Genomic DNA, 27,245 nt, shown 5'->3' on the forward strand with positions numbered 1-27,245 from the left:
CTTATTTGAATAGTCAAATTTTATTATACTAAATGAAATTTTGTAGATACAATTCATTCTTCGACTTAAAGCATTAGCCACTCGATTTTCCTTGCCCTTCATATGTTTAATGTCAAAGTCATATTCGCTTAAAAAAGGGGTCCATCGTGCTTGATAAGCATTTAGGTTTGGTTGATGGAAGACATTTGTTAGGATATTTTGGTCTGTCATAAGAATAAATGTCTTTCCCAATAGTTAATGTTGAGAAATTTTCAATACATGAACTATTGCAGTGCGATCTAAGTCATAGACTAAGTAGTGTTGTTCATGTAATTACTTCAACTTTCAAGTCTCATATGCCACCACACGACTGACTTGCATCAATACACCCCCAATCCCAGTTTGGAACGCATTGATACAAACCAGGAACTAGTTGCTCGGATCTGCTATCCTTAGAATTTGTGTTGTATCTATTAAATGCTTTAGTTGCTCAAAGCTTTGTTGGAAGTCAGTAGTCCACTTAAATGCTTTCCATTTTTTTTGCAAAGATGTAAGGGGATAGGCCACCTTAGAAAATTGTTTTATAAAGCGACAGTAATACCCAGAAAACCCCAGGAAAGAATGGATATCCACCACATTCTTGGGGACAAGCCACTCGATGATTTCTTTAATTTTCTCTGGGTCTACTGCTATGCCTTCTTGTGTGATAATATTCCCCAGATACTACATCTCTTCCTTATAGAATTCACATTTATTGTATTTTGCATACAGTGCATTTTATCTTAAGGTCTATAACACAATTTTTAAGTGCTTGTGATGTTCTTCCAAAATTTTAGAATAAATTAAAATGTCATTGATAAAAATCAGTACAAATTTGTCACAGTACGAATGAAATGTTCTATTCATGAGACTCGTGAATGTATCTAAGGCATTAGTTAGATTGAAGGGCAGAACTACAATCTCGTAATGCCCATAGTGGGTACTGAATGTAGTCTTACATATATCTTCCTCCTTTATTCTGATCTGATGGTATTCCGATCTTAGATCAATTTTCGAGAATACCTTGGCACCCTTGACTTGATCAAATAGATCATCAATTTTTGGCAATGGATATTTATTTTTAAAATTCAAATTGTTTAGCTGCTGATAATCAATGCACAATTTTAGGGTGCCATCCTTATTTTTTTTAAATAACACCAGAGCTCCCCCATGGGGATACACTGGGGCATATATAGATTTTATCCAACAATTCTTGTAGATGAATTTCCAGTTCCATGAGTGATGTGGGTGGTTGTTGGTGGCCACCCACCTATCCCACTTGGACCCTCACAACTGTCTCTTTTAGTTTTCTAGTTTCCTTAATTGTACACAATTTACTATTTTTAGCAGTTTTTTCGGGTCCTAAACTTCCGGAGCTGTTTTGAGGCCCTAAACGATGTTTTTTGGGAAACCTGGGGGAAACATGGGTCCATGAATCAATGTTTCTCTTCCCAAATTTGTATTCATCAAATAGATCTTTCTAATGGGGTATTGTGTGCGTCAAATGAAGATCATATGCCAAAGTTATGACCCTGGGAAGTTGATGTACCAATTTACCCAAACGGGGCCCACAGTTTGGCGTTTCATCTCCTAGGGTTAGGTTTTTGGATGTTTAGGGTTTCCCATTATTTCTCAACAATAAATAGGCCTTCAAGTCTCATTGTAAGACAATTTAGAGGCATGTAGCCACCACATCTCTTCTCAAACATAAGCTACCATTGCCCGAGCTAGTTTATTTCAATTTTTGTGTAAGCATATTTCAGTATTTTACATTAATGAAATGAAGTATTATTTCTATTATATCTCTGTATTTATGGTTATCTCTGTAATTTGTTGTGTTCCAATTTAAATCCAGATCAGTGGTATTAGAGTGATATGCTCTTTCTCTGTTTTTCATTGCATGTCCCCAACGAGGTTGAGAAATAAGGAGTTAGGGCTTGAACTGGTCGAACCTCTGCAAGACCAGCCTCACAAATCCCGACGACCTCCCATGGCAGATGAAAAGAAACACGAGGGGGTAGGATTTCCTATAAAAATCTTGCTCAAAGAAGCCCTCAAGTGACAAAAGAATGTGACGATGGAAAACTTTGCCCAGATCCTTCAGCAGCTACCTAGAGGTGACGCAATAGCTTCCAACAACTACTCAGGAAACGCCACACCCTTTAAGGTACAAGTTAATTTTGAAATCCCAATATTCTAGGGTCAGATAGATGAAGATGTCGTAGATAAATGGTTAAATCAGCTAGAAGGTTATTTTTATGTTCATGATTTTTCCAGCCAGCAAAAGATCACTTTTTCACTTCTCAAAGCATCCCCCCACATCAAGGACTGGTGGTAAACCTACTGCGAGCAGAAGGATGGAAGTACGGTCTCATTGTTTTCAGCCGCACCCACTTGGAGTTCATTCTGGAATGCCATCAAGTAGCATTACTACCCTCCCAAAAGCTATGAAGACAAATACATAAAGTGGACCATGCTGCGGCAGGGAAGGGACCAAGATGTGCCGGAGTTCACAAATATTTTTCATACCCTTCACACAAAGTTGGGTATGAAGGATTCTGAGCTGCATTTGGTACTCAAATATTGTGGCTGCCTACATAGGTACATTCAAGTAGAGATGGAGTTCTTGAGCATCTCCTCGCTTGGCACAACATACTGATACGCTTTCAAAATTGAGCAGAAGTTTAAACATAGAAACGAGACATTGGATCCGCGAATCTGAAGCAAGGGAAAGGCTTCCCCAAACTGCAAAACAAAGGAAAAAGCCAAGATGGGGCGACCCAAGATATCCTGTCAAAGCCACAAGAAAATAACAACACCATGAAGTTAAAGAAGGACATAGGAAAGTTGTGTGAGTTCCATAAGAGCCCCACTCATAATACAAGTGAGTGTCGAACCAAGCAGTCACTAGTGGCCGAGTTGAAGGCTTCAGAATTAGATGCATGTTCCGACCTTCAGTCAGAACCCGATAAGGGGAATGACAAAGGGAACAAAATCATTGATGCAGAGCCTAGCACCACTGTTGCCATAGCGAAGGTCCAGAAGAATGAGCTCAAAGATCTAGAGGAGGGGGAGTGTCTTTTCCACTCACAGATGTATGTGAAGCGTTCACCACTACAATTCATTGTTGACAGTGGGAGCCAAAAGAACCTCATTTTAGCAGAGTTCATGAAGCATTTGGGCCTACCGACTACCCTATGCCTACAGCTGTAAAGTATTAGGTGGCTTCACCAAGGACGATATCTTCGAGTCTGCTAGCAGTGTCACCTTCCCTATAGCATCGAGCCCTTCACAGATGAGGTATTGTGTGATGTTGCACCTCTTGATGTTTGTGATGTACTATTAGGCCAACCATACTTATGGAGGCAACATGCTGTGTATGAGTCAAGGCCTTGTGCTATTATTATTTCTTTGGGTAATTCATTATACTGGATACTGGAGGTAGCCCCACCAACCGCCACCTCTTTGATCACTGCTAAGAAATGTAGCAATCTCATCTCCCACACTAGGAAATTCATTTTCTGTCTGGTTTGCTCCCAAAGTAAGGGGAAGATCATTGCCACATCCATGACCCTCGTGAACAATTCCTCCATGCAGCAGCAGCAGTAGAAGGATACGGTCATGAAAGAATACAAGAACATCTTCTCCTCACCCACAGGGGTATCGTTGCATGTCAGGTAAAGCATTCGTTCGATCTGACTCCTAAAGCCCCTCTACCCAATGGGTCGATATATCATCGCTCCATTCTAGAAAATTCCAAGTACAAGCAGCGACATGATCAGCATCAGGTACCACTCAAGTTTCAGGCGGGTAACAAAGTCTGATTGCATCTATAGAAAGAACGGCTTACAGAAACCCATCAGAAGCTCAGACCACTCTGACATGGTCCTTATACCATTACCAAGGCAATGGGAAATAATTATTTGGAGCCCAGCATTCTCGCATTACTCCACTTGCACTGAGTGTTTAATGTGTACTACCCTCGACCATGCTTCCTAGCATTACTGGACACATCAGAGGTTGCAGAATCACTCACCAAGGACCATGTTTAGCAGAAGTTTCCACATCTCATGGAGGAACTCAACGTAATGGGGACCATTGCTTCCTAAGGGGGGAGGAATGATCCAGGTGGATGTTGGTGGCCACCTAACTATCCCATTTGGACCCCCACAACTATCTCTTATAGTTTTTCAGTTTCCTTAATTGTAGCACAGTTTACTATTTTTAGCAGTTTTTTGGGGCCTAAACTTCCAAAGCCGTTTTGAGGCCCTAAACGACGTTTTTTTGGGAAACCTGGGAGAAACAGGGGTCCATGGACAAATGTTTCTCTTCCCAAAGTTGTAGTCCTCGGATAGATACTTCTAACGAGGTATTGTGTGCATCAAACGGAGATCGTATGCCAAAGTTACGACCTCGGGAAGTTGATGTACCAATTTACCCGAATGGGGCCAACAGTTTGGTGTTTCGTCTCCTAGGGTTAGGTTTTTTGATGTTTAGGGTTTTCCATTATTTCTAAACAATAAATAGGCCTTCGAGCCTCATTGTAAGACAATTCAAAGGCATGTAGCTGCCACATCTCTTCTCAGAGATAAGTTATCATTGCCCAAGCTAGTTTATTTCAATTTGTGTGTGTAAGCATATTTCAGTATTTTACATTAATGAAATGAAGTATTATTTCTCTTGTATCTCTGTATTTATGGTTATCTCTATAATTTGTTGCGTTCCTGTTTAAATCTGGATCAGTCATATCAGAGTGGCCTGCTCGTTCTCCATTTTTCTTTGCATGTCCCCAACGAGGTCAAAATATAAGGAGTTAGGGCTTGAACTGGTCAAACCTCTGCAAGACTAGCCTCGTAAATCCCGATGGCCTCCCATGGCAGATGAAAAGAAAGATGAGGGGGAAGGAGATCCTATCAAAGTCTTGCTCGAAGAAGCCATTGAGCGATAGAGGTATGTGATGATGGAAAAATTTACCCAGATCCTTCAGCGGCTACCCAGAGGTGACGCATCGGCTTCCAACAAATACTCTGGAAATTCCACACCCTTTAAGGTACAAGTTAATTTTGAAATCTCCATATTTGAGGGTTATATAGACGCAGATGTCATAGATAAATGGTTAAATATGCTCGAAGATTATTTTTCTGTTCATGTTTTTTCCAGTGAACAAAAGATCACTTTTTCATTTCTCAAAGTAGCCCCCCACGTCAAGGACTAGTGGGAAACTTATTGCGAGCAGAAGGATGAAAGTACGACCTCACTGTTTTCAGCTGCACCCACTTGGAGTTCATTCCAGGATGCCATCAAGGAGCAGTACTACCTTGTCAAAAGTTATGAGGACAGATACATAAAGTGGACCACGCTGCGGCAGGGAAGGGACGAATATTTTTCACAAACATTTTTCATACCCTACGCACAAAGTTGGGTATGAAGGATTTTGAGCTGCATTTGGTACTCAAATACCGTGACTTCCCACACAGGTACATTCAGGACAAGATGGAGTTCTTGAACATCTCCTCACTCGGCACAACGTACCAATATGTTGTCAAAATCGAGCAAAAGTTTAAACAGAAGAAATGAGACTTTGGATCCTTGAATCCGAAGCAAGGGAAAGGCTTCCCCAAACTTCAGAACCAAGGACAAAGCCAAGACGGAGCAAACCAAGACAACCCATCGAAACCGCAAGAAATGAACAACACCACGAAGTCAAAGAAGGACACAAGAAAGTGGTGTGAGTTCCATAAGAGCATGACTCATAACACAAGTATGTGTCGGACCAAGCAGTCATTGGTGGCTGAGTTGAAGGCTTCAGAATCAGATGCATGTTCTAACCTTGAGTCAAAACCCGATAAGGGGAATAAAAAAGGGAATCAAATCATTGATGCAGAACCCAGTGCCAATGTTGTCACCGCTAATTTCCAAAAGAATGAGCCTAAAGATCCAAAAGAGGGGGGGTGTCTTTTCCACTCACAGATGTGGGTGAAGGGTTCTCTGTTGCAATTCATTGTTGATAGTGGCAGCCAAAAGAACATCATTTCAGCAGAGGTCATGAGGTGGTTGGGCCTACCAACTACCCCGCACCCACAGCCGTACAGTATCAGGTGGCTTCACCAAGGACGATATTTCTGAGTCCGCCAGCAGTGCCGCCTTCCCTACAACATCAAGCCCTTCACAGATGAGGTATTGTGTGATGTTGCACCTCTTGATGTTTGTGATGTACTATTAGGCCAACCATACTTATGGAGGCGACATGATGTGTATGAGTCAAGGCCTCGTGCTGATATTATTTCTTTGGGTAATTCATTATACAGGATGGTAGAGGTAGCCCCACCTACTGCCACCTCTTTGATCATTGCTAAGAAATGCAACAAGCTCATCTCCCAGACTAGGAAATTGATTTTCTGTCTAGTTTGCTCCCAAAGTAAGGGGAAGATTGTCACCACATCCATGACCATCATGAAGGGTTCCTCCACGCAGCACTAGCATCAGAGGGATACAGTCATGAAAGAATATAAGAACATCTTCCCCTCACCCACAGGGGTACCATTGCACTGTCAGGTCAAGCATTCGTTCGATCTAACTCCTAGAGCACCTCTACCCAAGGGGTCGATATGTTGTCGCTCCATTTTGGAAATACCAAATACAAGTAGTGACATGATCAACATTAGGTACCACACAAGTTTCAAGCGGACAACAAAGTCTGGTTGCATCTGCAGAAAGAACGCCTTACAAAAGCCCATCAGAAGCTCAGACCACTCCGACATGGTCCTTACACCATTACCAAGGCTATGGGAAATAATTCTTTGGAGCACAGAATTCCCCCATTCCTCTGCTTGCATTGAGTGTTCATTGTGGACTACCCTCGACCATGCTTCCCATCATTACTAGACACATCAGAGGTTGCAGAACAGCTCACCAGGGACCAAGTTCAATAGAAGTTTCCTCATCTCATGGAGGAACTCAACACAATGGGGACCATTGCTTCCTAAGGGGAGAGGAATGATCCAAGTGAATGTTGGTGGCCACCCACCTATCCCACTTCGATCCCCACATCTGTCTCTTTCAATTTTTCAGTTTCCTTAATTGTAGCACAATTTACTATTTTTAGTATTTTTTCGGGTCGTGAACTTCCAGAGCCGTTTTGAGGCCCTAAACGATGTTTTTTGGGAAACTTGGGAGCAACATGGGTCCACGGACTGCTGTTTCTCTTCCCAAAGTTGTAGTCCTCGGATAGATCTTTCTAACAAGGTATTGTGCGTGTCAAACAAAGATCATATGCCAAAGTCACGACCCATGGAGTTGATGCACCAATTTACCCAAACGGGGCCCACAATTTGGTGTTTTGTCTCCTAGGTTTAGGTTTTTGGATGTTTACGGTTTTCCATTGTTTCTCAGCAATAAATAGGCCTTTGAGCCTTATTATAAGATATTTCAAAGGCATGTAGCTGCCACATCTCTTCTCAGAGATAAGCTACCATTGCCCGAGCTAATTTATTTCAATTTCTGTGTGTAAGCATATTTTAGTATTTTACATTAATGAAATGAAGTTTTATTTCTGTCATATCTCTGTATTTATGGTTATCTCTGTAATTTGTTACATTCCTGTTTAAATTCGGATCATTGGTATCAGAGTGGTCTACTCTTTCTTTATTTTTCTTTGCATGTTCCCAACAAGGTTGGGATATAAAGAGTTAGGGCTTGAACTGGTCGAACCTCTGCAAGACCAGCCTTGTAAATCCCAATGACCTCACATGGAAAATGAAAAGACATATGATAGGGCAGGAGATCATATCAAAATCTTGCTCAAAGAAGCTGTCGAGCGACAGAGGAATGCGATGATGGAAGACTTTGCCCAGATCCTTCAACGACTACCTAGAGGTGATGCATCGGCTTCTAACAGCTACTCTAGATATGCCACACCCTTTAAGGTTCAAGTTAATTTTAAAATCCCCATATTCAAGGGTCAGATAAATACTGTTAGGTAAACTTGACTGAGGATAGAGTCAAAGTTGACTAGGTTAAACAGTGATGGTTTTGGGGCACATGGTATTGTGCACCCATAGTATTCTGCCTGTGGTATTATATGTAATGGAGCCTATAAAATGCTGGAAGGACTTCATTGTAAGGCAAGACCTGGAGGTGAGTGGTGAAGGCTCACTTGGTAGGATTGGTCAGGTATTGGCCAATGCTAATGAGATCTTATTAAGTTGGGTTTTTCTGTGGATTTGGGGTTTTCCCGGATAAACATTTGTGTTTATGTGTTTATGGTTGTTGCTGGTTATTTTTATATTTATTTCTCTCAGTAAATTTCTTAACAGATACAAATGTCATAGATAAATGGTTGAATCTGTTAGAAGGTTATTTTTCTGTTCATGATTTTTCTAGCCAGCAAAAGATCACTTTTTTCACTTCTGAAAGCAGCCCCCCACGTTAAGGACTGGTGGGAACCTACTGGGAGCAGAAGGATGAAAGTACGGCCTCACTATTTTTAGCTGCACCCACTTGGAAATCATTCTGGAATGCCATCAAGGATCAGTACTATCCTGTCAAAAGCTATGAGGAAAAATACATAAAGTGGGCCATGCTACGGTAGGGAAGGGACCAAGATCTGCTGGAGTTCATAAATATTTTTCATACCCTTTGCACAAAGTTGACTATCAAGGATTATGAGCTGCATTTGGTACTCAAATACCGTGATTGCCTACACAGGTACATTCAGGACGGGATGGAGTTCCTGAACATCTCCTCACTCGGCATAGCGTACCGATACGCTGTCAAAATTGAGAAGAAGTTTAAACAGAAGAAATGATACTTTGGATCCGTGAATCTGAAGCAAGGGAAAGGCTTCCCCAAAGTGCAGAACTAAGGACAAAGCCAAGATGGGATAACCCAAGACAACCCATTGAAGCCGCAAGAAAAAAACAACGTGAAGCCAAAGAAGGACAAAGGAAAGTAGTGTGAGTTACATAAGTGACCTAATCATAATGCAAGTGAGTGTCAGACCAAGCAGTCATTGGTGGCCAAGTTGAAGGCTTCAGAATCAGATGCATGTTCCAACCTTGAGTCAGAACCCGATAAGGGGAATGACAAAGCGAAGCAAATCATTGATGTGGATCCCAACGCCACTATTGCCACCACCAAGGTCTAGAAGAATGAGCCTGAAGATCCAAAGGAGGGGGAGCGTCTTTTCCACTCACAGATGTGGGTGAAGGGTTCACCACTTCAATTCATTGTTGAAAGTGGGAGCCAAAAGAAACTCATTTTAGCAAAGGTCGTGAAGCAGTTGGGCCTACTGACTACCCCACACCCACAACTGTACAGTATTAGGTGGCTTCACTAAGAATGAGATCTCCAAGTCCGCTAGCAGTGCTGCCTTCTGTAAAACCCAGCAAACAAAATGTTTGAGCTCAATGAGAACTCAAATGAAAAATAATGTGGTGTGCGACAATGATAATAATTATAGCTACAATAGTGAGTGCAACAATGAAAATAATCAAAAGTGAAGAATGAATTGAAAACCTTTCTATTTATAAAAAAATATTAGGTTATCCTTGCATAATGAAAAAAATAAAATATTATTAACCCCATTCTAGAATTAACCATTTTGACTATTTTATTATATTTGGTTTGGAGGGAAAAGGTATTTAAACTTTTATTTAGAAATAATAAATAAATAAATGATTTATTTATCATCTCAAGAAATATGGTTAAGTAATAATAAACAAGAAATGACTAATTTAATTATTCCTAATGGATTTGGTCAATCATGACAGGAATAATAACTAATTAGTGATTAATTAATTATTCCTAGAGAAAAATCAGATAATTAATGATTTATCTATTTATTTCTCATAATTGGGTCAAATGTGACAAGGAATATCAATTAAACAATGGTTTAATTAATTATTCCTAGAAGATAATTAAATAAATAGTGATTTATTTAATTCTTCTTCATGGGTTTAATTATAAATGACTTAACAAATGTGGTTTATTTAGTAATTTCTCATAATGAAAGCAATTTTACCATGGTAAAATTATCCCTACATGGTGTGCTTCAACCCATCTAGTAAATTATGGCTAGATGATCATTTTTTTGTGATATCATGATCGATGCACTATGTTGGTTGGGTTTTACATGTATTCAAATCCAAACTCATTTGTAATGATTTTTTTCTTGAAAGTTTTGTAAACCAAGTGGTTTGAGCCCAAATTTGATAACAACCAAGAGAGGATTTTGTTGGTATTGTTAAACCATTTTTTTGTAGAAAAATAGAGAATAACCAACTATAACATTTAGAGGCTCCTTGATGTAATTGGGTTTTTGCATCTAATAGAAAAGGCGACTCCCATAGGAAGTGGACCCAGAGACTTATCCCATAGTTTGGGTGAACTTAGTTAATAATTTTGTTTCCCGTCTCTCTTTCATTTTCTCTGCAACATTTTTATTTATTTAATTTAATTTATTTATTTATTTATTTTAACTTATTTATTTATTTATTTATTGTTTTTTATTTATTTATTTTTATTATTTTTTATTTTTTTTATTTTTTAGTTAAGCTAATTTCACACTTTACATTTATTTAAGTTTAATCATTCACACTTAAGCATTTTTAAAACCAAGACATTTTTAAAGATCATATATCAAGTGGTAAGAAAGTGGGATTGATAATGGTTTGTGAATAAATGATTACCAAATTCAAACTAAGGGAGAAAGAATCATTGAAGCATTTAATATGGAGATTGATTCAATTTGAGCTCAAAGAATGGACATGGCCTCACCAGTGAAAGGAAATCCATATAATTTCGAGGAAAAAAATTCGAAGATTTTAATGTAATGAAGGCCATGGTAGAAGAAATGTATCAAGATTGGAAGAATCCCGGAGAAGGTGGTTTGTCAAGGAAATTCAAATATGAAGGTTCAAAATAGACTCATCCTTTTCTCCTCCTTCAAGTCCTCATTCTTATTATACTCCTCATTCTCAACCTCCTTCTCCTGATGGAAATATTGCTTCAAATAAGCGATTATTGAAGTTGGATGTCAAATTTGACTTGCCAATGTATAATGGTGAGCTCAATGTTGAAATATTTGATAATTGGATTTGATAAATGGAAGTATATTTCCATGTGTAATAAATTGTTCAATACAAGGTAAAAATTCAATCCTCTCTTCGATTGGAAGGTATTGTGATAATTTGGTGGGAAAATAGGATCCAGGAAGGTAAGAGTATTTCCTCATGTTATGAATTCATCTCAACATTGAAAACAAATTTCTACCACTTAGCACATAACTAGAAACAACTTATCGAATGGAAAACTCTACGCCATCTTAAAGGAAAAATTGTGCAAAATTTTACTGAGGAGTTTAGGAAAATTCCCTGCACCTTAAAAATTTTATTACATACAAAAGAGACTCTCCTTAAATACATTGGTATCTTGCATGGTTATATCCACAATACTATTTTTTTGTCAAGCCATCTGACTTGGATGAAGTATGTGTGAAAGTGACCTACATAAAGACAGGTAAACAAGGTGGTGGTGTCTACATGGAATCCATTCACTGGAAAGAGGGAAAAGGAAAAGGAAAGGAGAAACCAAAGAATACAACTTCTATGAAGAAGATGAAAAAATTTCTTATTCCCATTACAAAAAAATGGGTACGATGATGAAAATTGTTTGAGGTTGCATCCAGAGCTTAGGCCCAAGTGGTTCTAACATTGGAAGGGCAAGAAGGAAGTGGTTTTAATAGTCCAACAAGATTTAGGGTCTGACTCTAATGATGAAACACAAGTCACAACTATAAGGTTGAAAGGTACATCATCTTCTCATGATGGTTCTAGTTCTAGCTCAGATATGAAGATAGATTAACTTTTCCATATAAGGATTGTAACCACACATAGAAAATTTGATACCTTGTTTGATATTGGTTCTCAATCCAATATAATATATGAAGTATTTGTTAATAAGATAAAATATGAAATAACACTACATCCTAAACCTTATCCTCTCGAATGGGTATGTAACAATGCTAAGCTACAAGTAATTAAACAATGCAAGCTTAGGTTTTCTATCACATCCAAATTTTTTGATTAGATTGAACTAGATGTGGTTCCATTGGATATTTTTGGAATTGTGCTTAGGTTGAAGCCCTTGTTTGATAAGAAATCCATTTTCTTCAAAAAGGAGAATAGGTATCACTAGAATTGAGTACATCGTCAAAGCTCATCACATGAAAGATGATATCTCACTCGTTACAATGGGACAATTGAAGAGGTTCATGAATGTGAGAAAAACATTTCCACTCATGTGTGCAAAGATGGTTAAAACATGTGATCTTAAGCATGTGAATGAAGTAGTTGCATGTGAACCTAACTATGTTGTGTTTCAGGAACCATCAACACTGCAACATGAGAATTTATTGTGTGAACCTATGAAGAGGATAAAAAATGTTGTTAGTTTATTTTCATTATAATATTTGTATTCATTATTTATGCTAATGTGTTGTTTTTGGGAAGTAGTTGGAGTAATGAATGCAGATAGTTGTGGGAAAATGAGAATGATTAACAATATGGTTTCAATTATCATAGTCGTTATGCGGTTTGTTGTGATGACCAAGTGCACTAAAAAGGGTGGAAAAATATTGGACAAGTGAGGAGGAAGTAACCTCACTTTATATCTGAGTGAAATGCTTTTGGAGGTCCAAAGTCTTCTCAGTGAGGAAGATTTGATCCATAGGATTCAACAATTCCTCAAACTTCAAAGTGTTCAAAACCTGATGAATATGAAACTATATTAAAGAGATTGATAATAGCTTTCCAATGCAACTTAAATGGGGAAAAATTGACTTCGCATGCAAAAGTTATCGTATTCTAGAGTTTTCATGAAACAAAAATGAAATGGATATGGCTACCACATGGCAACATTAGGAGGCACCACGTGGCACTATACAGACGCTAACATGGTAGACCATATAAGTGATGTGATAGTGCTAACTGTGCAATAATGATGGCATGGAAGACACGTGATGATATTAGAAGATGACATGGATCTAATATGGCATGTAAGACGTGACACCCACATGGCACTGTGTTAGGAAAAGTGGCATTTGGTGTGACTATTTAGTCAATTTGACATGGATGGACACATGGTAGCATTTGGAATGGACAAGTGGCATTGTATCATTGATTTGGTATATGATTGGGCATGATTTGGAAATCATGTGGCCCAATTAGAGAGTTCCACGTGGTAGCCTTTGAATGGCCAAAGAGGGTTCTATAAAACTCCAAAAGTTTCTTTGAAATTATTGGATGGGAATCAAACCTCTGACTTACACGAAGGTGGGCACAACAGTTCACCAATGAGCCACCAATGCAGATCTTAAACAAGTAACGAAAAGTGTTATATTTAAAATCATCGTTACAATGACATGCCAAAGGGGTGAGGTCCATGAGTTAGACCCCACAAACTACCATAACAAACCGAAAATTTGGAACCATGCACCAACCAAAACACCATTGTGTCTACCACTGAATGGACCATGTTATGCATAAATTTGATTTTGAAGGATTTGTAAGGATTCACAACCCTTGTAGGCTCGACCTTGGGGCCGTAGATCAAAATAATGACTGATGTGCTATGTTGGTTGGGTTGTATGTGTATTTGAATCCAAACTCCTTTGTAATTATTTTTTACCTACAAGATTTGTAAACCAAAATGGTTTGAGCCTAAATTCAAGAGAAATGAAAGGAGGATTTTTGTGGTATTCTTAAACCACTTTTCTATAGCAGAGTGAAGAAGAAAATTTTGTAGTGTATTAGAAGCTCCTTGATGTAACTCGGCTTTGGCATCTAATCAGAAATGACACTCCCATAGGAAGCAGACTGTTTAGTCAATTTCCTAAATTTCTTGCATAGATTATCAACCGAGGTTTGTAAGCTGATGAAGTGTAGTGCACTATATGTGCTTAGTTAACCCTTCTTACTTCGTTGTTTTGTATTTTTATATTGTTTTGGGGGTTTTTGTTCTTTGATTCCTAATGATGTACAATATGAACTATGAGAAACTAAATCTAAACTTCCTAAAGGTGAACCAAGAGCTGAAAATAGTCAAAATCTAATTTAAAAAAGGAAAAACAGAGCATCTGTCCTATCTCGTCATTAATCCTAAGTCATGAATCTAATTCTTAAAATTAAGGGTGGAGTTGTAATGCATGTTGAAATAAATATAGAGAATGAAATCAAATGAAGTACTTCTAGTTACTCTAACCTTTAATTTTGAAATATAGCCTTCTTGATATGGGATACAAGAAAGTTTATGTACTTTATGATCTAGAGAACTAAATGAAACATGAAAAAGGTAACTAATTGATTTCAACCATTTAGTTTAGGATGAGTATCAACTTCAAATGGTGATAAAAAACATTCATTAACGCAATGGATTGACAAATTTGTCCTAGAAAATAAATAACTAAACAGTGAGTAAGCTAGACAACAGTACATTCTCATTACTTCAACCTTACTTTGTTTAGAAACAAAATCATTTCCTCTCATGAAATGTGTTGGAAGAACAAGACTGCATAATTGAGTTTTAACATTATGCTATTGATAAAAACAAAAATAAATCAACCTAAGTTAGAAATACTACTAAAAGCAAATAATGAAATTAAAACTAAATAGAAAACAAATGGAAAGAAAACCTCCTTCAGTATAGGGGCCCTCTGCAACTGACTGGGTTGAGCTGCTAACTAATTGAAAATGCTCTCTTAAACGATAATTGGTAAACACACGACTTATATTATAGAAAAGAACGAAGTCCCAAAATAAAGAGCTGGATGGGTTGAGCTGCTAATTAATTCAAAATGATCTCTTAAATGATAATTGGTAAACACACGACTTATATTATAGAAAAGAACGAAGTCCCAAAATAAAGAGCTGGAAGTTTGAACTTAATACATAAAATTCTTCAAACCCCCCTCTGTTCTGTACAACTAGTATTTAAAAGGAAATAATCATAACTATCTTTGAGGAAAACTAGCTACAGGTGTTTCATATGTATTACAAAAGAATTGTGTAAATGTTTTATCAACTATAGGTGATTTAAATTCGAGTGAGATGTTTGCAACAGAATTGTTAGATTTATTGATTAACCACAAAAGAGCAGATGAAGAGTCCTATTGCTTCTAGGTATCATATGTTTGACTCCACCTTTGACTACGATCTTGAGCTTGCTTTCTTTTTGATCTAGGTTGAGTGAATATGATAGAATCCATATGGAGACGATTCTAGAGATGCCCATTGTTGGGCACTGGAGAAGGTATGTTATTTTCATTTACTTTTTTATCTTTTCTTCAAAACTCACAACCTTTTCACATCATGAGCTAGGCGTATGACATAAGAATATGATAGAATCTAGAAGATTTATATGTAATATGGAATAACTAATAATTACCCTTTTTTATGTAGAAAAAGGAGAAAACGGAAGACCATCATCCCAAAAGAAAGAACGAGACCAAGTTAACTGTTGTCCCTTCGGCAGGGAACCACATTCAAACAAGGCGATCCAAATTGGAGCATAACAGCCAGAAAAAGGAAAAGGAAATCTCCAATCGGCACAATAGAACATAAGGATAACTACAAATTAACAGCTTGGCAAATCCCTTAGGATCCTTCGATCCTAAGGGATCGCTATCTTAACAATTCTATGTATTGTTGGTATCGCTGCTCGGCTATTATAAGAAGAGGTGGCACTGCTAGCCCAGGGGGGACTAGTTGTTCTTTTATGTTATTTTCATTTGTATTTGAAACTTTGATCATTGATTCTTATTGAATATCGATCCACTGTAACTCTATTTTGATGTTTTAATATAAAACTGGTTGCTGTTCCATCTTTGATTCTGGAGTAATTTCAAGCGGTGTGTCCCTGGAGGCTAAGGGTCCAGCCATGGTGGATCACTCGCTCCTGTATCATATTTCTGATTCATGTGTGGTTTGATTTCTTTCATTTACTTTGTTCAATAATCTGATGTACTTTACTATTTTACATATCAGCTCTGTTATATATACTTGGTTAAATACTATTGTTATCTGTAACAGGAATGCTATGTTATCATCCTAACATTGTATCGCATTGTTGTTCCTTTTGACAATTGATATAACATTGTTATTCCTTATAGATTTTCATTCGATTATAGTTCAGCTGCACTGTATGTTCCTAAATCGGTACTACCGTATGATTTATTCTTAAATTGTGACTTTTGTTCATTTGGAATTGTTGTTTAGTTACAACTGTCATTCCGTTATAATTGCTGTTACTTTATAGCTGTGATTCATGCGTACTGTATCGAAGTTCAGATTATTGTTCCTTTTCATGTTAAGTGTGTCGCGTGTTTAAATTGGGTTGTTGTACATTCATATCTGAGTTGTTGTTCTATACTTTATTTCTAATAGTCTGCTGTTCCATTTCTGTTTACTGTTCAATTCGAAAGTTGTTACTTAATTCCTGTAGATTATAATTATTGTTGCATTCATTTCCGTAGATTAAGGGTTTGTTGTTCAATCCTGTTAAATAGAGATAGTTTCTATTCTATTTCCTATCAATTGAATATTATCATTCCTTTGGTGTGCAGAAGGTCTGAGACTATAATGAAAATCGACATACGCTATCTAGTTCCCAGTTTGATGATCCTTCCTTTGAGTGCCTTTTTGATTGCATCAGTCTACAGAGGGAAGAGTTACTATTACTGTACCCTTGACTGATGAATTTTCTAAATGCATGATTTGACTCCTCGGTTTCTTTTTGCAAATAGATTTCAATCCAAGCATCCGTTTACTCTTGTATTGAGATTACTATACTACTAGCATTACTTTAACAAATGATCGCCTCAAACTGAGTACACTCTTTGAAATAACAAATCGTTCCTGGATTGACAATTAATGCAGGGTAAATAGAGGTAAGAAAAACCTTTTTTTACCGCTCAACATTTTCGCGCCATTACCGGGGAAGAGTGTAGCCATTTGTTTCTTTTCCAGAGTAATGTAAGAACCTGCTAGGAGAGAACCGGGTTTTAAAAATAGAAGGTAAGAACCTACGTACGGAGCATGAAATAGCCCTACTCCCCTGCCTGCTTTCCTACATATTTTTTGTTGTTTTCTTTGGGTATAAATTAGCATTTGATTTGTGTGTATTGCTAAGCAGAAAAAGCCTTAAAAGAATCCTAAACCTCTACCCAAGCTTGATAAAGCTAAGGGGCTGGTGACCCTTGGCCGATCGACCTTTATAGATGAAATCCTTAAGAAATCAGAATCTCAACCTTCAGTAGGACCTAGAAAAGTTGCTTCTAAACAACCTACTAGTTCCCTTCAGGTCACAGGATCACCATCTGTAACCTTTGTTGAGGTGCATAGTCACACCAAAGAGCAAGAGTTTCAAGAAATTGAGAATTCTAGCCCAAAATCATTGCAACAAGGGAACCTTAGCAACATTTGTGAAGGAAGAGGAGAAACACGAGAAACTGAAGAACCAAGATCTCCTCTTGGGATAATTCAACCATTAAGTAGCCCAGATAATGGAAGTGCTGCAAAAATCATTTATAATGAAGTTGAAGAACCTCAAGAACTAGAATCTCCCCAAACATTAGGCACTCTCATTATCCTAGATAAAGGAAGTGTTGTTAAGGCCATTCCTGTTAAAGTCATTCCTTCTCAGCCTAGGAATATTGTCCTAGATATCCCAGAAGGTTATTGGCATATATTTGACCAAATGGCTCAGAACCAGCCAAACACCCAAACCTCTACACTGCAATACCCCATTGTGGATACTACAACTAATGCACCTATGAAAGCAATCCCTCTCCAGCATATCCCTACATTCCATGGCCTTACATCAGAAGATCCAGATGCATTCCTATTTGAATTTGATGTGCTGTGTAGAGGATATGACTATACCACCGATCCCTAGAAACTGAAACTATTCCCCTCTACATTAAAATGGGTTGCTTTAAGATGGTTTATGGGATTGGGTGGTGGTTTTATAAATAACTGGGATCAAATGAAAGAGTCTTTTCTAAAAAAATATTAGGATTATTGCATGTCTAGAGAGTTAAAAGATGAAATATTTCAGATGGTAGCTAGACCAAATGAAACATTAGAAGAATATGTTGAGCATTTTCAGTATAATCTTCAAAGATATCCTTATGCATCATTACCCTTACATGATAATGTATTAAAAACAACATTAATTAGAGGAATGAAGGAACAATGGATTGAAATACTAAATATTATGGGAAAAGGAGATATTTATCAGGAAAATGTTGCTGACATTATTGATTTATGTATCAGGAGCTCGAGAGGCAGCACAAGACTAAAACCAGCGGAACATGACAAGTTTACAAGAGACAACAAGATCTCTGCAAAGGGAGTAACTCGCGCAAAATTTGGAAATTTATTAGAAAATTTTAAAACTGACATATTGGGGACACTGATGACACAACTTGATATTATGCAGGCCAAACAAAAGCAAGCAGAGGCAAAACAAAATTTGGCAATCTTCTATCCCAGATGCAGAAAAAAACACAGCCACAAGGAGTGTCCATTAAATGTAGTCCAAGTTTGCACCATTTGTACAAAAGACCATTCTACAAAGAGTTGTCCCTCACTTCCTGGATTGAAAGTAGTATACAAGGAAGCAGAAGAAGAGCCAGAACCGGTGTACCTATTCAATCAATGCCATTAATGGCAACCGCGACAAATAGGTATGTTCCCAGACCCAGCTTCTTCTTTTCAGCCTCAATAATATCATGCTCAACAATGTAATACAATGTGGAAAAATCAACCTCCATTCTCAAATTGGTCACAACAACAATTTACTTCATCATCACCATGGCTGAATCAAGCAAGCCAACCCAATTGACCAAATTTTCCCTATACCCCACCATATTGGCAAAATAATGTATATCCTGCACAATGGTCCCCTCCTACTTCACAGAGTCAAGCCTGGCAGAAAAACTAGGAAAGACCGTTGAATAAGCTAGTAGGAACCATTCCGCTCCCTCAACCTACACTGCCAGTATTACAACAAAACCCCCAGCCTGATTTAAGACTGCAACTCCCAGCCCAACCCAACCCTAATCTGAATAATAGAACAGTCCAATCTATTCAAATAATTGAAACACCAAAGATAAGAACCAATCTAAGGGAGTGTAATGATATTCAATTAAGATATGGGCGCATCATTGAAACAGAGGGAGATAAAACCATTCAAGCTGAAAATCAGTTACCTATAGAACAACCACTACAAGAAGAGGATGTGATCAGACAACAAACTCATAATCAAGTAATCACATCTTCCCCTCCATTCCTAGAATGATTAACTATACCTCGACCTCTACAACATCCTAATTTCGACATTCTAGGAGAACTTAAAAATCTGTACATAAAAATTCCACTCCTCCAAGCCATCCAAGACATACCAATATATGCAAAGACCATTAAAGAGCTAGGTATAAAATAGCCAAGGAGGAGAATACCAAATAACCCAATAGTCCAAGTAGTTGTTACCCTATTTGATCTATTCTCAGGAAAAGAAACACTCGTTAAATATGGAGACCCAGGAAATCCAATAGTAACAGTAAAAATCAATGGAAAAACCTTCTCAAATTCCTTAGTTGATCTAGGAGCTGCAATCAATATCTTAACAACCACCACTTTTCAAAAACTGGGCATTACATCAATAGAATCGATTTCCACTTTATTAGAACTGGCTGACCGATCTGTGGTTAGGCCAGAGGGCATATTACATGATGTCATGGTATCCGTTGACTCCTGGGAGTATCCTACAGACTTTTTGATAATAAACTCCAAAACCCGACTTGATGGACATCCATTGATTTTAGGCAGACCTTGGCTTGCAACCGCTGACACTTATATTATCTGCTGACAAGGAAGTATGACCATAACTAGAGGAGCTAATGTCAAGAATCTAGCTTTATATCCTCTAGTCCAGCCAAGTGTCACAATAATAAAAACTAACAAACATCTTGTATCATACCTCGCTGAAAAAATTAGATCCCCATTAACCATAGAAGATGCCCTCGATTTCAAAGACCAAACAGAGGATGATGTCATTAACAACTTTCTTAGCCAGATTAAATCCAGATCCCACATACAATGTCACATGATAGAAGCAGAATTTGAGAATGAATTAGAAGAAGATCCTCTTAAAGATACTCACGACCAAACAATACCTACTACCTCTGTCTCAAATAGCAAAATTGTAGAAATTGAGCTAGGAAAGACTTTAAACATCAATTCCAACCTGACTTCTGAACAAGAATACAAGCTAATCCAGCTACTAAGGAAATATAAAGAAGCATTTGCATGGGACTACCCCAACATGAAAGGAATTGATCCCTAGTTATGTACACACCACATTTACATAGAGAAGGATGCAAGACCCATTCACCAACCACAAAGGAGACTTAACCCTCATCTAAAAGATATTGTAAAAGTTGAACTTCAAAAATTTTTAGATGTGAACTTCATCTACCCTATCTCTGATAGTAAATGGGTCTCTCCACTTGTTGTGGTGCCAAAGAAGAATGGAAAGTGGAGGATTTGTGTGGATTATAGAGAGCTAAATAAAGCAACACAAAAAGACCACTTTTCCCTTCCATTCATTGACCAAGTATTAGACACTTTGGCAGGAAAGAAATTCTTTTCTTTCTTAGACGGCTTCAGTGGATACAATCAGATTCAGATTGCCCCTGAAGACCAAGACAAAACCACTTTTACTTGTCCTTGGGGAACATTTGCCTACAGAGTTTTACCTTTTGGCCTATGCAATGACCCTACCACATTTCAAAGGGCTATCCTCAACATCTTTTCAAATTTAATAAATGAAGGGCTCAAAGTATATAGGGATGATTTTACACCATACGGGGATGATTTCAACCCAGCATTGGACACACTAGAAAAAGTGTTGCAACGATGCCACCAAGCTCTGTTTAAGCCATGAAAAATGTTATATGATGATAACTGAAGCACTTATTCTAGGCCATTACATTTCAGTAGCTTGAATACAGGTAGGTCCGGCCAAAATTCAAATAATTTTGTTAATACCCACTCCTACCACTCAAATAGAGGTACGTAGTTTTCTTGGATTCTCTGGTTATTATAGAAGATTTATAGAACATTTTTCTTATATTGTTGCACCTTTACATGCACTGACAGGGAATGTTGACTTTGTTTGGATAGAAAAATGTGACCGTGCTTTCAAGAATCTAAAAAAATTCGTGTCAATAGCCCTAGTACTCTGACGACCAAATTGGGACCTACCATTTCAAATTTCATTAGATGCTTCAGACACATCTATTGGAGCAGTCCTTGGGCAGGAAGAAGATAAAAAACCATATGCAATTTATTATATTAGCAAAAATTTGTCGCATGCTGAATTGAACTATATTGTGACTGAAAAGAAATTTTTAGCTGTAATACATGCCATCAACAAATTTAGGCATTATATCAATGGATATCCTATCATTTTATATACAGATCACTCTGCCATAAAATATTTAACAAATAAACCAATCACAAATGGTAGAGTAACCAGATGGTTGATTTTATTGCAGGAATTTGATATCACAATAAAGGACCAACCGGGAAGAGAAAATCTTGTAGCTGATTTTCTCTCGCGAATGCCAAAACCAGTGGATGCAACAGTGGTCAAAGATCAATTCCCAGATGAAAATTTGTTCACTATCACTATTAAAATACCTTGGTATGCTGATGTTGCAAATTATTTAGCAGTAGGAAAATTACCAAAACATCTAATCCCCAATGAATGAAAGCAGATTGTCCAGTGTAGTACTTGATTTTCTTGGATTGGGGGCTACCTGTTTCATACAGGGGTAGATATGCACATTAGAAGATGCGACTGCGAAGATGAAATTTTTGACATTTTGAAAGCTTTTCATGACAGACCGTGTGGCGGAAATTTCACCAATCGAAGAACTGGACACAAGGTGCTGCAAACAGGGTATTACTGGCCCATGATCTTCAAAGATGAAAAGAAGTTCGTTCAAGCTTGTGACAGCTGCCAAAGAGCAGGACGCACTGGACAGGCTGATGAAATGCCCCGAAGCCCAAAACTAGTTATTGAACCATTTGAATGATGGACACTTGATTTTGTTGGTCCAATCAACCCATCGTCAAATCAGAAAACATACATTCTGGTAGCAATAGAATATGTCACCAAATGGGTTGAAGCAAAGGCATTGCCAAGAGCTATAGAGGACTCTGTCATTCAGTTCTTGTTCCACATATTTGTGCGATATGGCCTCCCAAGAGATATAGTTACAGATGGTGAACCACAGTTTGCTGGTAACAAGATTGCTGCAACACTAAAAAACTATCATATCTAGCATAAAATTACTACTCCATACCACCCACAGGCAAATGGTCAAGTAGAAAGCATAAACAAAATAATAGAAGCAATACTGACAAAAACCATCGCATCACATAAATGTGATTGGGCTGCAAGACTGCCAAAAGCATTGTGGGTATACAAAACAACATGGAGAAGTACTACTGGTTATTCACCATACTAGCTAGTATTTGGAAAGGAACCCATATTTTCGATAGAATTTGAAATACAAAAATTATGAACAGCACAAGAGGTTGGTCTAGATTTATACGAGGCTCAGACTAATAGATTACAGCAGATCAATGAGCTAGATGAAATCAGGCTCTTTGCCCTTCAACATACTGCATTAATACAACAAAAACGAGCCAAATGGCACAACACCCTCATTAAAAAGAAAGTCTTCCGCGAAGGAGATTGGGCGCTCCTATATGACTCTAGGTTCCAGGATTTCCCTGGGAAACTTCAGACTCGCTGGCTGGGACCATACGAAATCTAGAAGGTACATGATAATGGCACCATTACTCTAACCACCATTGATGGATCCGGACATACCTTTAAGGCAAATGGCCACTGAGTTCGATTATACTGCAAACCACTTACTCGGGAATCATTCTACCAGCAACTTCGTGAAGACTCTGACATGAAGATTCTGGTTTAGGAAGAGAAATCTTCCTCACCTTTGGTTAAGTAATTCGAATACTCTTACAAACTGTACATAATTCTTTTGTTTTGCATATACTTTTTTCTTGCAGTTGTATAACATTTGCACTTTGTTGTTCCTTCCGAAGGAACAACATTTTCACAATTTTTCTGTTCCTTTTTCAAGGAATGGCACTTCTGCACTTTGTTATTCCTTCCGAAAGGAACAAAATTTTCACCATTTTGTTGTTCCTTTTTTTAAGGACCAACACTTTCGCACTACTGCTATTCCTTTTAAAAGGAACAACATTTCCACTATTTTGTTGTTCCTCTTCAGAAGGAACAACACTTGCATTTTTTTCTGTTCCTATTCCCAAAGGAATAGAATTTTCATTTATGTTGTTCCTTTTTCCGAAGGAACGACACATTCTTGTTTCTACTGTTCCTTTTTCTGAAGGAACAACATTTTCGTTTCTGTTGTTCCTTTTCTCGAAGGAACGACACATTTTTGTCATTGCTGTTCCTTTTTCCGAAGGAACAACATTTTCGTTTTTGTTGTTCCTTCTTCCGAAGGAACCTCATTCTCATTTTCTGCTGTTCCTTTTCCCGAAAGAACAAAAGCACATTTTGGTTTCTGCTGTTCCTTTTTCTGAAGGAACAACATTCTTATGTTCTGTTTTTCCTTTTCCCAAAGGAACAACATTTTTGTTTTGAATGGCGTGTTTTGTTTTCTGCTGTTCCTTTTTTCGGAGGAACAACACTTGTGATTTCCACTGTTCCTTTTTCGAAAAACACAACATTTTTGCATTATTTCACTCGTGCTTGTTTTCTTTGCTGATATTCTTCTTAGTGCACAATGGTTAAGAGTTTTTCTTCCTTTTTGCTTGCGATTTTGTACATAGCACTCATTTTATCTTTTTCTTTTTTTTGTGTCTTTTTTCTATCATTCGTACCAATTCTGAAACACAGCTATACACTTATGCAATTAATATGAGAACTAGAAGATGCTAAAAGCACCAAATTACATAAAAAGTCGCCAACTTTACAAGAATTTGCTCTGAATTGATAAGAGAAAAGAGGAAAGGACACAACTATTGATTATCTTGTTGTCACTGTTCTACTAATACCGATATGGTTGGTTATCTTTGTCATGATGGTTCTTTCTAAAATCTCATAATCCTCTTTGATCACTATTAAGAATAAGAATGAAGGGCATATTTTTCTATTGAGATATTAAGACTTCTTCCACCATCCCTACTCTTAAGGAGTGCTGAACCACCCTTTGTATATAAATAGAGAAAGTACAGTTCTATAAAAATAAAAATTAATAAAAAGAAAAATGTTTATATAATTTGTTAACATGGTTTGTCAATGAAGGATAGGGGGTCTCATTGGGAGCCAGTGTACCATGATCATAAGGAAGAAAGTGAAGTGGCATTCCCACTATGGCCACCACACCAGGGATATGAACCAAGAGGCACATTAGGAAAATAAAAGTGTCCTTGGAATAGAAGATCTCATCATGAGTCGGCCTGCCCACCTTTCACTTCTTCCTAGTGAATGGCATTATGATTTATCTGGTTACCAAGCCAGCACAATGGCCTTCATTTTGACATTCCACAACACTTTCCTAAGCATACAAAAAGGATCATGGTTCCATGGGTGAAATAAAGAACTCTGTCAAGGTTATGGACACCTGTGGGCAACAGAGCTTTGTTTATGGTATTGAGGTCACATTCTTTATACACCAATAGCACTTATGAATCCCTTCCTCTACCTTTGTAATGGGTCAAAAAGGATTATGGACATAATTCTTTCGAACCACTAATACATGAAATCTATTATAATCAATCATGATGGAAAAAGTTGATCGTGACTACACTGAAATTTTTGTGCACGTCAGCTGTCCTATCCTCCAAATCTCACATCATATCATGGTATTCTCTTATCTATTAAGCGATTATATGATATACCTCGATTTTGGTAATCCGCTCATTCTTGTAAACATGGCATCTCGGTATAAGTTTTTCCTTTCTAACTCTGCATCATGTCAGTATAGCACGTCGCTCCCACATTTGATGGCCGAGGATGGCCTATCACATTGCAAGGGGGAGAAGGTGACCTCATAATTCACTGGCATACGTGTCAGTTTTTCATTTGGAGAAATTTTACTTGGGAATAGCAAGGCCTAACAGTATATCGTTTTCCAATTTGCATGGCTTTCTATTTCAAAATTATTTCTGTGTCATGCTATGCAACAATTAGCAATAATTTGAACTCTAAATGAGCTTGCTATTCTGTCATTTTCTTTGTGGTTGCTAACAGCTTGAATAGCCTGTTGTTCCATTACCGTCTCTATGTTTTTACAGTTTGCTAAGAATCGGAGGAAGATCAATTCGTAGAGAACCACAAGTGTTGATAGTCTCTGATGCCGCATGGGAAATTCTAACAAGGGCAGGATCGATAGTTTATCTCGATCATCTGCAACAATCCAACGAGACCATGGCAATTGAGTTTTTGTAGAACCTCTAAGAATATCACTCCATGGTAAGGGGGAGACAGATAGCATTCACTAATGACATAATTTCAAAAGTTTCGGGACTGGAAACCATTGGATCTGTGTGGACTCTGAAGAAAGTAAGGCTGTGAGATGCCATCAAAATCTTCTAAGATGAAGGTCAAAACCTGACTTGAAGTGGAAAACGAGTTCTACCAGCAGCCTTGGGAGAACCGTGGGCAGAATTGGCAAGAGTCATCCAGAGCTACATCACCTGTGAAGGAAAGAAATACCACGACACCTTATACTTTTAGCCGTATTAAAATAGAAATGCTTTGTGAATTTGCCTACATTTTTAAATTCTCTACTACATGATGTTGCCCGAAGCATGAAAAAATCACGACACGTAGAATCAGTAGTAAGTCACCATAGGCTAATACGACTGATAGTTAGCTACAGTCTTGCTCAGCAACAGAGCATCTGGGAAGAACTAATTTTTACAATAGATGGGGGACTGGCTTTACCAGCCCCCAAATGAAAGCATACTGCAAGCACATCAAATAGACCATTGAAGCGGAGGAAATCCATCAGATTGGCGTGGATCAGAAGGAGGCTGGAAAATTCCCAAGGGAACACCAATCAACCGGTGGAAATAGTTGATTCAGGGGATGAGCAACCCCCACAATTGGAAGGAGAAGAGAACAAAATAGAATTGAACGATGAGGGAGAAACAGAGCAAGAGACTGAACAATCTGGTCAGGCTGAAGAAGAAACAGAGCAACGTGAGGAAAGCCCATTGAAAAATACATTGCAAGAGGATGAATTGGCCCAGATTTTGGCCAACATGGGAGAATATACTCAACCTCTTAGCCCACTAAACCTCCACATGGAGGAAGAGCCACAAGAGAACTATGTTCGTGATAAGATCGCATCCGAAGAGTTATGTGGAAAGGAAGAAGAAGAAGAAAATCACTCCAGCCATGATGAAAGTGCATTTGGAGAGAAAAATGATGAAGATGAAGAAGAGGAACAATTTTTTCCAATTCAGAATACACCGGAAGAATTCTATGAAGAAGAGAGGAGGAAAGAAGAGGCTACCCAAGAAATTGCAGAGCAATCTAGGGTTTCTACCCCCAAACAGCCCAATCAACAAAATAATGAGGAAGTAACCCAAGAGAAAAATCAAGAAATTGGTCAAGAAGAAAGTCCAAGCCCGAGTGCATGAACGATTTCTCCTTCTGATAAAATGGAAGAAATCAAAAAATTACGGAAGGAACAGCTAAGACTGCTTGATGTAATTGCATGACTTCGACAACAAATCAGGATTCTGAAGATGGGGAAGAGAGCAAAAAAGACTTCGGTGGTAAGGCATGCAACCACTCCAGCAAAACCTCTCAAGAAAAAGACCAGGAGGACTCAAGTCCAGCTTACTATTCAAAACCAAAAGGAACAACATTTAGCTATTGCCCATGTTGAAGTACAAATAGATGACATAACGGCCTGTGACAAAGAAATTTAGACAGAGGCATAGTCCTCTAAGGAAATTCGAACCATAATTATGGAACAATGCAATAAGAAGATTCAAGTGAACCTCCCACTTACAACTACTATCTGGGACAGTGATCCGAGGACAGTAACCCTACGAGAAGGTTTGATGCAAGGCCAGCAAGCAACAGAAAAA

At 37.9% G+C, this 27,245-nt stretch overlaps 1 pseudogene; it reads left to right on the forward strand.

Annotated features, from left to right (window-relative positions):
- The window catches only part of LOC149192189 (serine carboxypeptidase-like 50), a 106,175-nt pseudogene extending 79,386 nt beyond the window's left edge, over positions 1–26,789 (forward strand).
- Positions 26,790–27,245: the final 456 nt, after the last annotated feature.

This window comes from Pinus tabuliformis, chromosome 2_2, assembly GCF_031772625.1.
Source record: "Pinus tabuliformis cultivar Carrire ecotype Pingquan chromosome 2_2, CPIR1, whole genome shotgun sequence".
In the NCBI taxonomy this organism is placed as follows: Eukaryota; Viridiplantae; Streptophyta; class Pinopsida; order Pinales; family Pinaceae; genus Pinus; species Pinus tabuliformis.